Source organism: Gorilla gorilla, chromosome 1 (genome assembly GCF_029281585.2).
Source record: "Gorilla gorilla gorilla isolate KB3781 chromosome 1, NHGRI_mGorGor1-v2.1_pri, whole genome shotgun sequence".
Taxonomy (NCBI): domain Eukaryota; kingdom Metazoa; phylum Chordata; class Mammalia; order Primates; family Hominidae; genus Gorilla; species Gorilla gorilla.
Genome location: NC_073224.2, coordinates 147,742,463 through 147,759,271, shown reverse-complemented (window position 1 = coordinate 147,759,271; position 16,809 = coordinate 147,742,463). Strand labels below are relative to the sequence as shown.

Sequence of the window (16,809 nt, the reverse complement as noted above, 5' to 3'; positions counted from 1 at the left end):
ATGGACTGATTGTATCTATTCTCTATTACTCACACCAGAGCAGAAAACACACATTAGGGCAAAATGAAACTTTACAAATATAATGAGATTGTTTCATATATTCACATCTTTCAATTCAGAGAAATCATACTGAAGAAAAACCTTACAAATGTAATGGGTGTAGCAAAGCCTTTAGTTTGTGTTCAAGCCTTCTAGTCACCACAGAATTCATACTTAAGAGAAACCTTACAAATGCAATGAGTGTGGCAAACCCTTTATCAAGAGTTCAAGCCTTAGTTGACATCAGAAAGACCATTCTAAAGGGAAATCATATAACTATAACATATGTGGGAGAGGCTTTTTCCAGGCCTCAGAACTCACCAGGCATCAAAATATACGTCTTTGATGAAACCACATAAATGTAATGTACATGCTAAAGCTTTGACCCAGGGACCAAAACTATGGATCACGAGAGGATTTATACTGGAGAGGAACCTCACAAATGTAATGAACGTATAAGATTTTGGGTCAAACATTCATGATTTTGGTGTCATGAGAGGATTTATATTGGAGAGAAATAAGACAAATACAGTATAGGCAGAAAAATCTTTAATCAAAGGTATCTTCTCAGGATTTACAAAAAAAATCACACTGGAAAGAACACTTACAAATGTAATGGTATGATAAATGTTAAAAGCAATTCTCACAATATACTCTACATCAGAACTAAGTCTGCAGTTCTCCAAGATTTGAGGTTTCTTGAAAAGGCTACTTTACTATCTATATATAACTTTCCATCTGAACTTTGAAGTCTATTGATATTATGCCTTTCTTACAGGCCTTTCATGGTATCTCTGGGAAATAATCAGTAGGATAAAAGGTGATGTCATTAGGTAATGTTTATTTCAATCCATGTTCTGGGAAGAACAAGGAAACTGCCTTTTGAAATTAAATATTGTCTGAATTCGCATTTGTGAGGGGCAGAGAGTAATGTAAGACTGTGTTAGTCATCATGCTGATTGCATTCTGGGGACCCTTCTCCAGACAGAGGGCCACTGTGGGATATAGGAAAGGAATGCTTTACCAACTAACTGAAATAGAGCAGGCAAGGACCTTAGGAGGCTGGAATTTTTATGGGAGGACAGTAATATATTACTATGGACTGATTATGGTAGAAATAATGCAGGGGAAGTGGTGGCCACCCTCTCCATTCAATGGTGATAGCCATTGTATAGCAAAGATTGACCAAAAAAAAAAAAAAAAGTTCTTGAAATTAAAGACAGAACAGTCATCAGAAAGGAGGCTTTAATCAAAAGAACCAGAACAGCTTGTCTTGAATAGAAATCACATTTAACTGCTAGTGTTACATTTTGCTTCTGTTTTATTCAGAATGTATCATAGTTCTCATGTTTTAATTAATAAAATTGAATCTTTTTTCATAACTATGAATGAATTCCATTCCTTTTACCAACAAAGTTTTATCACATCCCAGTAGGATACTTCATAACAGACATTAACAATGTACTATTAGGCTCTTAAGATTGAAGGATCTATTTACTATAACAATTTTTTTTCTATTGTAGAATCAAACAACAATTTTGGGAACACATAATCCTACTTTGCACTGGAGTTATTCTCTGCACTCTGCCCTAAGATACTTACGTAGGTATAATGAAAATCCCATAGAAATGGACTTTCAGACTGACACCCTAAAACATGTATCACAGTTGATGAATAGGAACCATATTATATTTCTACACGCCTTTTTCTTTTGTGCTATGTAAGACCCATGGCATGCACCTTGATTTACAAAAAGTGAAAATACAAATATATTAGGAATAGGAAAAAGACTATGAAAGAAAATTTGCAAATAAAAAAATAACTGTCTCTTTTTTATGCTTGTAGTGCTCTGTGAAATACTTTGAAAACATCAGTGTTGATGAATTTCCACTTAAGAATGAACACATACAATGAGATTTTGTTTGTTTGTTGTGGTAGGTAAACTAGAAACTTTATATATTCACCCATAGCATTTTTGTTAATTTGTACTTACAACCACTCCACTGAAACTGGGGTTGAACTCCACTTAAAGTTCGGTTTGGATGACAAGAATGATGATATCATACACTGGAGTGTTTTGAGAATGTTTATTGTAGAGTAGGGAAAGGTAACTGGCTTACGATATTATGGTGGTTACTGGGTGGGGCTGGATTGAGAGTGCTTAGACAAACAAGCTTTAAACTTCCAGCTGGTACCAAGGAAGAAAACACTCAGGCTTTATTATCAGCTTTCCCAGATGGGCAGAATAGGAAGAGGGAGTGATGAGGTATACAAGGTGTTAGCAGTCATACATCAAAAAATGGAGTCAGACTCTTTAGTACACCCTGAATTACTCTTTTTGAAACTCTTTATTTTTGGTTGGGAAAGACTCTAATTTTCTTTATGACAATCGCTTACTGCATTCCTTTCCCTGCTGCACACATAGGTCCCATTGCACAGTATGATTGCGAATATGTTTGTGAAATACTGTTTACAGAAAACGTCCATGATATTTTTACACTAGTTCAATGAAAGTTGGTCTGTAGAAATGTTTTTTAGATAATAAATATATATGATTAAACAAATTTTTAAAACACATTCTAACAGGTATAAGGTGATAGCTCATTGTGGTTTTGATTTGCAGTCCCCTGGTAATTTGTGATGTTGAGCACCTTTTCATATACCTGTTAACCATTTGTATGTCTTCTTTTCAGAAATGTCTATTCAGGATCTTTGCCATTTTTCGATCAAATTATTTGTTTTCTTGTTGTTGAGTTGTGCTCCTTATAGATCTTGACTATTAACCCCTTATCAGATGTATGGTTTACAAATATCTTCCCCAATTCCATAGGTGTCTCTTCGCTGTGTTGACTGTTTCTCTTGCTGTGCAGAAGCTTTTTACTTTGATAAAATCCCATTTGTCTATTTATGCTTTTGTTGCCTGTGTTTGTGGGGCTAAGGCCAAAAATCATCACCCAGGTCAATGTCAAGAAGCTTTTTCCCTATATTTTCTTCTAGGAGTTTTACAGTTTCAGTCTTATGGTATAGTCTTTAATCCATTTTGAGTTGATTTTTGTACTTGAGATAAGGGTCTAATTTCATTCTTCTGCATGTGGATATCATTTTCCTGGTTCCATTTATTGAAGAGGCTGCCTTTTCCCCATTGTGTGTTCTTGGCACCTTGTCAAAGACCAGTTGACCATAAATGTATTCTGTGCCATTTTGTTCCATTGGTCTTTATGTCCATTTTTGTGTCAATACCATGCTGTTTTGGCTACCATAGCTTTGTAGTATATTTTTGAGATCAGGTAGCATGATGCCTCTAGCTTGTTCCTTTTGCTCAAGATTGCTTTGGCTATTCAGGGTCTTTTGGGGTTCCACACAAATTTTAGAATTTTTTTCTATTTCTGTGAAAAATGTCATTGGAATTTTGGTAGGGATTACATTGAATCTGTTGATTGCTTTGAGTGGTATGGACATTTTAACAATATTAATTATTCCAGTTTATAAACACAGAATATCTTTCTGTTTACATATGTCTTTATTTCACCAATGTTTTATAGTTTTCAGTGTACATATCTTTTACCTCCATGGTTAAATTTATTCTCAAGTATTTTTTGATACTATTATAAATGAGATTATGTTCTTGACTTCTTTTTGGACATTCTGTTGTTAGTGTATAGAAATGCTACTTATTTTTATGTTATTTTTGTTACTACAACTTTACTGAATTCATTTATTAGTTCTAACAGTTTTTTGGTAGCATTTTTAGGGTTTTCTATATATAAGGTCAGGTCATCTATAAATAGGGACAAAAAGGCATTTGGATAGCTTTTATTTCTTTTTCTTGCCTAATCGCTCTGGCTAGAGCTTTCAGTCCTATGTTGAATAGAAGTGGTAAGAGTGGGCATCTTTGTCTTGTTCCTGATCTTAAATTAAAGGAAAAGCTTTCAGTTTTCCACCCTTGAGTACAATGCTAGCTGTGGGTTTCTGATATACAGCCTTCATTATGTTGAAGTAATTTACTTCTATTTTAAGTTTGTTGAGGTTTTTTTTTTTTAATTGGGAAAGGATGTTGAATTTTGTCAAATGCTTTTACTGGATCTTTAAAGATGATCATATGGTTTTTGTTCTTCATTCTTTTAATGCGGTGTATTACATTTACTGATTTGTGTATATTGAAGTATCCCTGCATCCTAGAGATAAATTTCACTTGGTCATGGTGAATGATACTGCTGAATTCAGTTTACTAATATTTTGTTGAGGACTTTTGCATCTATATTCATCAGGGACATGGGCCTATAAGTTTCTTTTTTTGTGGTGTCCTTGTCTGGTTTTGGTGTCAAAGTAGTGCTGGCCTCATAAAAGAGTTTGGAGGTATTCCCTTCTCTTCAGTTTTTTGGATGAATTTAAGAACGACTGGTATTAATTCTTTAATTGTTTGCTAGAATTCAGTAGTGAAGTCATCAGTTCCTTTGATGAGAGACTTTTTATTACCAATCTAATCTTCCTGTTCATTATTGGTCTTTTCAAATTTTCTATTTCTTCATGATTTAGCTTTGGTAGGTTGTATATGTCTAGAAATTCATCCATTTCTTCAAGGTTATCCAATTTATTGGTGTATAGTTGTTCACAGTAGTCTTTTATGATGTTTTATATTTCTGTGTTATCAATTGTAATGCTTCCTCTTTCACTTCTGATTCCTTTTTTTTCCTGAGATAGGATCTCACCCTGTCACCTAGGTTGGAGTGCAGTGGCATGATCATAGCTCACTGCAGCCTTGAACTCCTGGGCTCAAGTGATTCTCCTGCCTCAGCCTCCCCAGTATCTGGGAATACAGATGCATGCCACTATGCTGGGTTAATTTTATTCATTTATTTATTTTTTGTAGAGACAGGATCTCACTGTGTTGTCCAGGCTAGTCTCGAACTCCTGGTGTCAAGTAATTCTTCTGCCTTGGACTCCAAAAGTGCTGGAATATACATGAGTGAGCCACTACACCTGGACCACTTCTGACTTAATTGATTTGAGTCTTCTCTCCTTTTTTTCTTACTCTAGCTAAAGGCTTGTCAATTTTGTTTATATTTTCAAAACACCAACTCTTAATTTCATTGCTCTTTTCTTTTTTTTCTTTCTTTTTTTTGAGACAGAGTGTCACTCGGTCACCCAGGCTGGAGTGCAGTGGTGCAGTCTGGGCTCACTGCAACCTCTGCCTCCTGGGTTCAAGTGATTCTCATGCCTTGGCCTCCCAAGTAGCTAGGATTACAGGCACCCGCCACCATACCCAGCTAATTTTTGTATTTTTAGTAGAGACGGTGTTTCACCATATTGGCCAGGCTGGTCTCGAGCTCCTGACCTCAAGTGATCCAGCTGCCTCGGCCTCCCAAAGTGCTGGGATTATAGGCATGAGCTACTGAACTTGGCCTCATTGCTGTTTTCAATTGTTTTTCTGGTTTGTATCACATTTATTTCTGCTCTGATCTTTATTATTTCCTTCCTTCTACTAACTTTGGGCTTAGTTTGCTCTTCCTTGAGGTGTTAATGTTAGGTTGTTTATTTGAGATCTTACTTTTTTTTTATGTGTTTATCGCTATAAACTTCTGTTGTACAACTGCTTTTGCTAACGTCCTGTAAGTTTTGGTATGTTGTGTTTCCATTTTTGTTTGTATGTGATTTATCTTTTATGAGTTATTTTGACTTTTGTTTTAGCGTGGTTCCACAGAAAACAGAGCCCAAGGCCAAGTTTGTGTAACTAATGCTTTATTGGAGGGTTCAAACCCAGGAAAGCAACAATGAGAGGAAAGTAACATAAAACGGAGAAGGAGGGAAGCAAATGCAAGGTTTGTTGCCCTCAGCTCCACTACAAATAGCTGGTTGCTTGGCCACATCTCTGGAGAGGCCAATGGAACCTTTGAATCTTGGAACAGTCTCTCAGAAAGAGGAAGGGTAAACAATTTATCTGTTCACTCTTCCTTATGTCCATTTTCTCATTGCTCAAATTTTGTCCCACAGAAGTTAACTTTCCCACATTTCCAGAGTGTGGCATGGGCCCCTTTATCGCAGCTACTGGAGAATCTAGGGCCTCCATGGATCCCACTGGACCATGATAGTTCCCACTGTAGCACATACAATGGAGGCCATGCCAAAGGCTCATGCTTTAACACCCACTTGGAAAGGCTGAGCCAGCTGGTGGTGTCAGGAGATAAAATAGCGATTGAGGCAGGAATTATTATTGTAGAAATGGCATGAGCCTTTGATAGGGCTACTTAGGTTAGGAAGCAGAGCAAGTGCTTAGACCAGGGGGATGGGGCATCAACAGGATATGAAGAGGTGCATAAATAAGTGCAGTATACTTGAACTTAGCTTTGTGGCCATATTTATACTTTAGATTTATGTCTTCAATTAACTTGTTTTGGTGCTCACTGCCAGTTCTTTCTTTCTCTTAGTTACTGAAAAAATAGCTTTGAATAATTATATCCTGTAATTTAGTGTGGCAGCGAAGAAGTCCAAGACTGACATTATGTTTTTGTTCTTTCTAGGTAACATATTTTATTTCCTTCTTGGATGTTTGTAAGTCATCTTCCGTAGCCTTGTAATTTAAAAACATTGTCAGGCCAAGTCTAGATGTAGGTCTTCATCATTTATTTTGCAGGAAAAATGGTTATTCCTTTCTACCTCCATCTATGGGCTTTTTTTTTTTCTCATCAAGAAACGGTTCTTCCCATCACATATTTAATTTTCTTCCATTTGTTTTGGTCTCTTCGTCATGAACACCAATTATCTTTCTTTCTCTTTTTTTTACCTTTATCTCAACCACCTACCTCTGATCTTTCTCTCTTCATTCTGGAGTGCTCAAATAGTCCTCATTACTGATTCAATATTCTCCTAGAATCAAGTCTTTATTGCCAATATAGATTTTAATTCTATAGTTGCATTCTTGTATTATTTCAATCCTTCCTTATTTCATTCATAACATTGTATTGGCTTTCCATTTCAACCTCTTTCTTCTTCCACTTTATAGATGCATGTATGCAGAACATGAATAACTTTTTGAGCTGTATTGCAGATGCAAGTAGTCTCTTGAAGATTTTTTTTTTTTTGGTCTTGCAGTAGATCATTTTTATGCTTTTCCTTTGGTTCTTTATGTGGTTATTTCCTTTTCCTTGTTCTGAGGTATTATTTTCACAGGCTCCATGCTGGCTTTTTGTCATTGTTGTTCTTTTACTTACTTTTCCATAAATAAGAGTCTTCAAACTTAGTATTTATCAACAGATAAAATGTGTATATTTCTTTTGGTCCTGCTACTTATCCACTTGTATGTATGCCAGTTCTCATTTCAATTTCCATGTCTACTAGGCATTCACCTATTGTGGTTTCCTTCTATTGGTTTTTCCCACCACATTGTTTGATCATTTGTAACTCTAAAATGATGGAACACACAAAAAACTACAGTTCCCATCTTGCACTGTTCTTAGGTTCATCCTCTCTCTGCCCCTAACTATGGTGCTATATACTGGGGCACTACATTTCTCAACATGTAGTCTGCTCCTTACTTCCTGCTCAGCTGTTTCCTTTGAGCTCTTCTCTCTGTGGATGTAGAACAACAGGAGAAGGTTCATGGAGGTAGAGGGAGGAAGAGAAGAAGAGGTGATTCATACATCTCTGGCTGCCTCAAAACCACAGTGCTTACCAGGGAAAGTGATAACCACGAAGTTCCTAGCTGGTATAGACCCCCTGATCTGAGGCAGGTGGCAAATAGGTAATTATGTACCTTTATCCTTTTTCAGACAGTGTCTGATTCATATGATAGAACCTGACTAGCTTTGAAGAGAAGCCTAGGTAGGCTTTTCTTTATGTAGCTCAATATGCTTTAAATTTAGGAATTTTTATTCTTAGATTTAGCTGTTTTTTAGTGCATTGAGTTTTCATCTTAGTTGTTTTTACAGTGTGACAGAGGACTGAAGAAAGTTCTTCTTGCCAAAACCAAGAATCTGTCAAAATGTCTAAACTTTCAGGAATTCACCACTGAATCATAGCTATGCCCAGTAGTTGCATTACACCAACAGCAGCTAAAGCACAAGGCATTATCATGACAGTCAGCTAAGAACCAGGGGGGGATTTAGTCAAAGAGGGTGAACGGAACCAGTGACATGGGAAAGTGCAATCTAGAAAACTAAGTATGTTTTGCTTTGATTATCTGAGCCATATACATACATATTTGAACCTATTTGAAAATAGAAAAGATTTTGAAGCCAAAAAACCAGCTTTTTTTTTTTTTGAGACAGAGTCTCGCTCTGTCGCCCAGGCTGGAGTGTAGTGACATGATCTCGGCTCACTGCAACCTCTGCCTCCTGGGTTCAAGCAATTCTCGTGCTCAGCCTCTTGAGTAGCTGGACTACAGGCGTGTGCCACCACGCCCAGCTAATTTTTTATATTTTTAGTAGAGACAGGATTTCACCATGTTGGCCAGTCTGGTCACGAACTCCTGACCTCAGGTGATCCACCCGTCTCAGCCTCCCAAAGTGCTGGGATTACAAGCGTGAGCCACCGCACCCAGCCTATTTTATTATTATTATTATTATTATTTTTAAGACAGAGTCTTGCTCTGTCATCAAGGCTGGAGTGCAGTGGCACAATCTTGACTCACTGCAACTTCTGCCTCCTGGGTTCAAGCAATTCTCCTACCTCAGCCACCCAAATATCTGGGATTACAGGTGCGCACCACCACACCTGGCTAATTTTTGTATTTTTAATAGAGATAGGGTTTCACCATGTTGTCCAGGCTGATCTCAAACTCCTGACCTCAAGTGATCCACTTGCCTCGGCCTCCCAAAATGCTGGGATTACAGGCACGAGGCACCATGCCTGGCCAAACCAGCTATTTTTAAAATAACTTATGGTTTAATTGAACTGAGCCTGTTGTTTTCAAAATAATAAGTTGTTTAAATCCAACCACTTAAAAATAAGTATTTATATACATAGTCAGGATCTAAGGATATAGTATTGTGTCCATTTCCCATATCAAAGAAAACTGGTGAAGGGCTAAATTTGAAAACAGTCACTTCTCTTTCATCAGATTTCCCCTACAATTCCCTTACTCTCTTTCTCTCTTTGTCTCTCTCTCTCTCTCTCTCTCTCTGTGTGTGTGTGTGTGTGTGTGTGTGTGTGTGTGTTTCTTTTTGACAGGTTACAACGTCAAACTCAGAAACGTCAAGGACGAAGCAGGAAACAAAAAAAGAGATAGTGGAGTCTCAAAAGAAAATTCTTGTCAATGTTTGCAATTGACTAAAAGGGAAAAATATTGAAGTTCATTCATTATCATAGATCCATGCATTCAGACTAGGAAGATTAGAGGGCTTGCTGCTGCTTGTGAAACTGAGGCATCTCACACAGAAAACTAAGCTATTCTTAGTCTCCTAACAGCTTGTCATTTTGCAACTAATGTGGAAATATGACATTGCACGGTTTATGAAATATATATTTTTTATTGATTCTACGCTTTCAAGTTGAGGTATACATTTTCAATCCAAGAATCAATAATTTATGGAGTTAATTTTTCATTATAACTTTCTTGCAGCTGTTGAATTAGGAATGTTTTGACTCTAAGCAGGAATGTAAATTGAACATATTCCTGTGCAGGAATTCTAGGGAGTAGTGAATCAGGGAGCTGGGCTGTTATAGAGTTGCCAAATACATTTGTGTATTCAATTTCAATATATTTGGACTTGAATCGCATAGGCACCTTTAAAAGCACAACTCAAACAGCCTTATTTGTTCTAGTAACAGATGATTGGTAGTAATACATGAGCTCCCGAATGAAAACTTGTTAGCAAACTTAGCTGTTAAACTTTTATTTCTAGCAAATACTTCTTAGACAAACTAATTAGCTTGGACCCAGAAGACCAAAGCTTGAAATAAATTAGTTCAAGCCTAAAAGTAATAAGACTAAGAATTTTAATCAAAATAGAAGCCCCCATTGGTACTATGTATCTTATGGCTGATAACATTCAATGAAGTCTGATTATGTTATCACTAAGACATAAGCCAGAAGGGGCCTTATACATGAGGATGAACGACACTTCGATGTTTGTCTGTATTTATTAGTGCTTAATAGATACTAGACACCATTCTGTAATAGGTGCTAAAGATTCATCAGCAAACCAAACAGACAAAAATCTCTGCTCTTGTGGACTTCACATTGTAGTGAGAAGAGAAAGGCCATAAACAATAGAAATAATAAATATGTAAATTAGATAGTACGTTAGAAGGTGAGAAGTGCTATGAAAAAAGGACAGAAGAGCCTGGGCAACGTTGTGAAACCTTGTCTCTACAAAAGATACAAAAATCAGTTGGGCATGGTGGCATGCATCTGTAGTCTCAGCTACTCAGCAGACTGAGGTAGGAGGATCATCTGAGGATGGGTGGCCCAAGGACACCACTGCACTCCAGCCTGGGTGACAGAGTGAGACCCTGTCTCAAAAACCAAAAGCATAGAGGAGACTAAGAGGGATCAGGAGTGGTTCCAATTTTATTTTAAAATTAATTTTATTATTTCATTTTATTTACTCATTTATTTTTGAGACAGAGTCTCACTCTGTTGCCCTGGCTGGACTGCAGTGGTGTGATCTCAGCTCACCGCAAACTTTGCCTCCCAGGTTCAATCGATTCTCCTGCCTCAGCCTGCCAAGTAGCTGGGATTACAGGTGTGCACCACCACGGCCAACTAATTTTTGTATTTTTAATAGAGACGGGGTTTCACCATGTTGGCTAGGCTGGTCTTGAACTCCTGGCCTCAAGTGATCCACTCACCTCAGCTTCCTAAAGTGCTGGGATTACAGGCATGAGCCACTGTGCCTGGCATTAGGAGTGGTTCCAATTTTAAATGAGAAAGTCAAGGTGGGCTTTATTTTGAAAGATGATAGTTGAGCTAAGATTTGAAGGAGGACAGATAGTTATGAAGACATTGGGGAGAAAGAGCATGCCAGACATAAAAGCTGGTGCAAAGTCCCTGAGGCAGGTGCATGCCTGACAGGTAAAAGAAGCAAGGAGGGGGCCAATGGGCCTGGAACAGAGGATGCAAGTGGGAGAGATAGTAGCAGATGAGGCCAGATGGGTAATGGGATGATATGGTTTGGCTGTGTCCCCCACCCAAATCTCATCTTGAATTGTAATTCCCATAATTCCCACGTGTCAAGAGCAGAACAGGTGGAGATAGTTGAATCATGGGGGTGGTTTCTGCCATGCTGTTCTCATGATGGTGAGTGAGTTCTCACGAGATCTGATGGTTTTATAAGGGGTTTTGCCCTTCACTCGGCACTCACTCCTTCCTGCCGCCCCATGGGGGAGGTGCCTGCTTTTCTTTTGCATTCTGCCATGATTGTAAGTTTCCTAAGTCCTCCCAAGTCATGTGGAACTGTGAGTCAATTAAACCTTTTTCCTTTATAAGTTCCCCTGTCTCAGGTATTGCTTCATAGAAGTGTGAGAATGGACCAATACAGGGGAATTGGACCATGTTGGCTATCATAAGGATTTTAGCTTTAATTCTGAGAGGTTTGAGAGCCATTAGATGGTGTTTGTTTGTTTGTTTTGTTTTGAGACGTAGTTTCACTCTTGTTGCCCAGGCTGGAGTGCAATGGTGCAATCTCTGCTCACCATGACCTCCACCTCCTTGGTTCAAGCAATTCTCCTGCCTCAGCCTCCTGAGTAGCTGGGATTACAAGCATCCACCACCATGCCTGGCTAATTTTGTATTTTTAGTAGAGACAGGGTTTCTCCATGTTGGTCAGACTGGTCTTGAACTCCTGACCTCAGGTGATCCACCCGCCTCGGGCTCCCAAAGTGCTGGGATTATAAGCGTTGAGCCACTGTGCCTGGCCTGTTTTTTTATTATTTCTTTTTGAGAGCAATTATATGGTTTTAAGCAAAGGAAAGACACAATCTGACTTCTGTTTCAAAGGATTACCCTGGTTGCTATGTTGAGAAAAGACTTTAGGGGCAAGGTGAAAACAGGGAAACCTGTTAGGAGTCTATTGCAATAATCCAGGTGAAAGCTGATGGTGGCTCAAACCAGAAAGGTGGTCAGACTCTGGATATATTTTGAAAGTACAGGCAACAAGACTTCCTGATGGCTGAAAAGGGTATGTAAGACAGTCAAAGTATTTAAATAAAATATGTGTAATCTTTAATTGAGATAAGGAAGACTATAGATGGTGCAGCATTGGGAGGGGAAATCAGAAGTTCAGTTTTGGACGTGTGAAATTTGAGATGTCTATTACTGGAAATATTAAACAGCAATTGGTTATACCAGTTTGGAGTTCAGGGGAAAGGCCAGGGCTGTAGATAGATATTTGGAATTTGTCAGCACATGGATGATATCTAACACTATGAGTTAAGGAGGACACCAAAGTAACAAATATACCCAGAGAAGAAAAGAGGTCCAAGGACTGAGCTTGCAGCACTCCAAGCAAGATTAAAAGGTTGGGTTTTGAGGAAGAACCAATAAGGATGCTGATAAATGGCCAGTGAGGCTGGAGGGAAACCATGAGAGCATGATATGGAGAAGCCAAGGAAAGAAAGTTTTTCCAGGAGGAGGGAATGATCAACTGTAACAAGTACTGCTGATTGACCAAGTAAAATTAGTATTGACAGCTGTTTGCTGGATTTACCAATGACTTTGACAGGAGCAATTTCTGTGGTATGGTGGAAATGAAAAAGTCTGATTGGAATAAATTTGATAAAGAATGGGAAAAAGGGCATTAGCAACAGAAATTATAGATAATCCTTTTGAGTTTTTCTGTAAAGAGAGCAGAGAAATGGATTGTTAGCTGGTGTGGGAGAGGAGATTGAGAGATTTTAAGATGAGAGAAATAATGGCATATTTATTTGCTATTGAGACAATTCAGTGGAGAGGAGAAAATTGAAGATTGTAAGAGTCAGGAAATAATTGGTGGATATATATATATATGTGTATTTTGAGACAGTTTTGCTCTGTTGTTCAGGCTGGAGTGCAGTGGCGTGATCTTGGCTCACTGCAACCTCTGCCTCCCAGGTTCAAGCAATTCTCCTGCCTCAGCCTCCCAAGTAGCTGGGACTACAGGTGTGCACCACCACACCTGGCCAATTTTTTGTATTTTTAGTAGAGATGAGGTTTTGCCATATTGGCCAGGCTGATCTTGATCTCCTGACCTTGTGATTCGCCTGCCTCAGCCTCCCAAAGGGCTGGGATTACAGGCGTGAGCCACCGCGACTGGCCGGTGGAGCTATATTCTTGGGTAAGCAAGAAGAGATGGGCTCTGTTGTCCATTTGAGGGCTGGCCTTACATAGGATTATACACAGTTCACCTACTATAGTTGGAAAGAAAGCAGAATCTGTGCATATAAGATGTTGGTAGATTGGTAGGTGGACATCTGTGGAACTTCACTTCTGGATGCTTTTATTTTCTCATTTAAATAGTATTTAATATTAAATACTAAATACTATTAAAATCATAAATATTTATGAAATATTAGCAGTAACTATTTCACTTCAGCTGAAAGTGAAGATGAGGACTAAGTTCTGGAGATTTGAAGAGAGGAGGAATTGTCTTAGTCCATTATGGCCACGATAACAAAATACCTTAGACCAGGTAATTTATAAACAATAGAGGCCAGGTGTGGTGGCTTAACAAACTGCCCAAATGAGGCAGCAAGAGTGCACCTAATTTTAATATCAGTTATACAAAATGCCAAACATACAAAATGGTCATCACAGGGAAAAATTAACAGCACATCACAAGTGTGCTCCAAAGGATTTTTCCTGGAGCACCTTTCTTTCTACAGGAATACCTGTTTTACAAAGTAAGGCACATAGTTTTGTATCCTAACCATTAGGCTCAAGGCAAGTAGTGGTCTTTGTCTTTTTACATTTTTATGATTGTGACACTTAATAAATTGCTGAGCTTCAATTAGGTCTGAACATAATGGGGTCCTAAAAAGCAAACACACAGGCCCCTGTATGTCCTTTTGACAGCTGCTCATGAAAATCTACCTTTTTCATAATTTGGATAAACTGAAGGCCACTTTGATTTTATGTTGCAAATGACAGAAATCCAAGAATTGAGCCTGAATTTTAGAAAACTGTGAAAATCAATTCCGGACAACTGAGTCTAACACGCAAAAATCTTGTTTTTTTGTTTTTTTTTTTTTGAGACGGAGTCTTGCCCTGTCACCCAGGCTGGAGTGCAGTGGTGCGATCTCGCTCACTGCAACCTCCGCCTCCTGGGTTCAAGCGATTCTCCTGCCCCAGCCTCTCGAGTAGCTGGGATTACAGGTGCGCGCCTCCATGCCCAGCTAATTTTTGCATTTTTAGTAGAGACGGGGTTTCACCATGTTGGTACGCTGGTCTCGAACTTCTGACCTCGTGATCCGCCCACCTCGGCCTCCCAAAGTGCTGGGATTACTGGCATGAGCCACCGCGCCAGGCCTACAAATCTTATATCTTCTTAACAACTTCCGGCTTCCTGCAAACCTCGCTCTAGGGAGCCAGAAGCGCGGAAAAGGTTTGCGGGGTCTGCGGTTGCGCAGAAGCCCAGCGACTGCAGAACCCTGCCCCAGGCACCCTGGGCGCTCTGCCCTACCGGCGGCGCCGCTCACTGCTCACGGAACGTTCTGGAAGTTTGGGAAACCCTGAGCGGTCTCTGAGGACCTGGTGAGCAGGTGGGTTTGCAGCGCTGGGGATGAGGCCTCGGCAGACCTGTCTCTTCGCGTTTTTCTTTCTTCGTTCTTCGCCTGCGTAGTGCTCTCTGACTTGCCGAGCTCAGAGCTTTACCTCAGGGCTTTGGCGGGTGAGGGGAGGAGATCCTGCCCACCCTATTTTCCCCTTGAGAATCGGTGTGGAAAGGGCTCCCTCGGGGTTTTCCCTGTCAGAAGTCCGTCACCCACCTGCGAGTGTAAATTTTATTTGCTTTAGGCTTTGTTGGTCACTCCGAAAAGTAAAGAATGGAAGAGACCTTGAAGATCCTTGTAGGCAGGCGCCTCACTGGACCCGTGAGGAGACTGAGCAGGGAAAGTGACTTGCTGGAGATGATGGGGCAGTGTTAAACTTAAATTTGCAAACACTCCAGAGCTTGGAAAAAACAAAACAGTAGCAACAAAAGCCCAGAATACCAGGGCCTTGGAACTGGCAAAGGTTTAAGAGGCCACTGGGCCCAAGCTTTTTGTTTTTATTTTTAATTTAACTTTTATTTTAGGTTCAGGAGTCCGTGTGCAGGTGTGTTACATAGGTTAAACTCGTGTCACGGGAGTTTGTTGTTCAGATTCTGTCGTCCCCCAGGTGCCCATTAGTGACTGTCCCTCCTCCACCTTCTGGTCCCCCGGTCCCGTCCCCCGCGCCTGCCCCTCCCCTCTGTCCCTGCACGCTCAGCGTTCAGCTCCCGTTTAGAAGCTTTTTGTTTTCAGGTGAGGATGCAGCCTAACCAGAGGTGACGTGATTTGCCCAAAGCCACACAGTCCTTGCTTGGCTGCTGGTCGAGGAGCTTTTCCCCAGAAATGCTGAGAAGGCACTGCCCCAGCCCCAGGTTTCTGATTCATTCCTCACCTTTAACAGGGACTTGGGACACGACTGACACCAACTCCTTTCTCACTTATTGTGCACGTGATTACTTTACTTCTCTTAGCTTTAGTTAAATTGTTTTTAAAACCTATGTATAAGGGTGTGAAGATTTAAATGAATATTTACATATTACTAGATTTAAATGAATATTTATGGATTACTAACTGATAGGCACAAACATACATATCCACATACATACCAGTAACTACTCCAAAAAGTTCTTGTAACCTTTGCATATATGTATTAATAGCTATGTGGGTGTATTAGTAAGTATGTGTAGAGGGGGTTATAGAAGTTGAAGCCCTTCCCCCAGCCAACTCACCATTTACTCATTCACAAATCTTTGAGTGTCTACTGAGTGCCAGGTGCTGAGTAAGGTAAAACAGAATCAGAATGTGTCCCTGCTCTCATGGAGCTAGTTAACTTCTCATTCATTCATTCATGCAATAAATGAGGAAATTAGAGAGCAGCTGGTTTCAACTCAGCAGGAAGAACTTTCTAATTATTAAAGTTGTTGAAAAGTAGAATGAAATCACCTTGGGAGATACTAGCTTACCATCACTGAAAGTGACTTTCTCTTTCTTTTTTTTTTTTTTTTTTAAAGACAGAGTCTCGCTCTATCACCCACGCTGGAGTGCGGGGGTGGGATCTCAGGTCACTGCAACCTCCACCTCCTGGGTGTGCAGCCACACCTAAGGAATGGGGAGTTATATTCCCCACCCCCACTGTTTAATATTTTTAGAGACAGGGTCTTGCTATGTTGCCCAGACTGGAGTACAGTTGTTATTTACAGGTGCAAACATAATGCACTGCAGCCTCAAACTCTTGGCCTTAAGCAATCCTCCTGCTTCAGTCTCCCGAGTAGCTTGAATTATAGGTGTGTGCCACTGTGCCCAGCTCCATGCTCCTGTTCTTAAGGTTGGAGTATATATACATAAATTTTTTGGAATTATTCTGCACAGATTTGTCTCTTCTCCATTTATTGGTTTGTTCAAACCTTTATATCAGTATAGACTCATGGATATTCACTTTATACTTTGGATTATAATGCTATTTTATTTTGCTCAAATTGTTCCAGCTTTAGCCGTTGGGAGCTCTTTCAGTTGGTTCCTGTGCTCTTATGACATGCCCCATCAATGCCATCTGTGTGGGGTTTTTTTGTTTGTTTTTGTTTTTAAGTACTTTCTTTTTGGCACTACTCT

General features: G+C 39.6%; 1 protein-coding gene across 1 annotated transcript in view; it reads left to right on the top strand.

The window, feature by feature from the left end:
- Window positions 1-14,578: 14,578 nt before the first annotated feature.
- C1H1orf146 (chromosome 1 C1orf146 homolog) overlaps window positions 14,579-16,809 on the top strand; it is a 27,823-nt gene continuing 25,592 nt past the window's right edge. The window contains exon 1 of the mRNA XM_004026130.3: window positions 14,579-14,712. The gene's annotated coding sequence lies outside the window, so the exon portion shown is untranslated. The remainder of the gene's footprint in view (window positions 14,713-16,809) is intronic.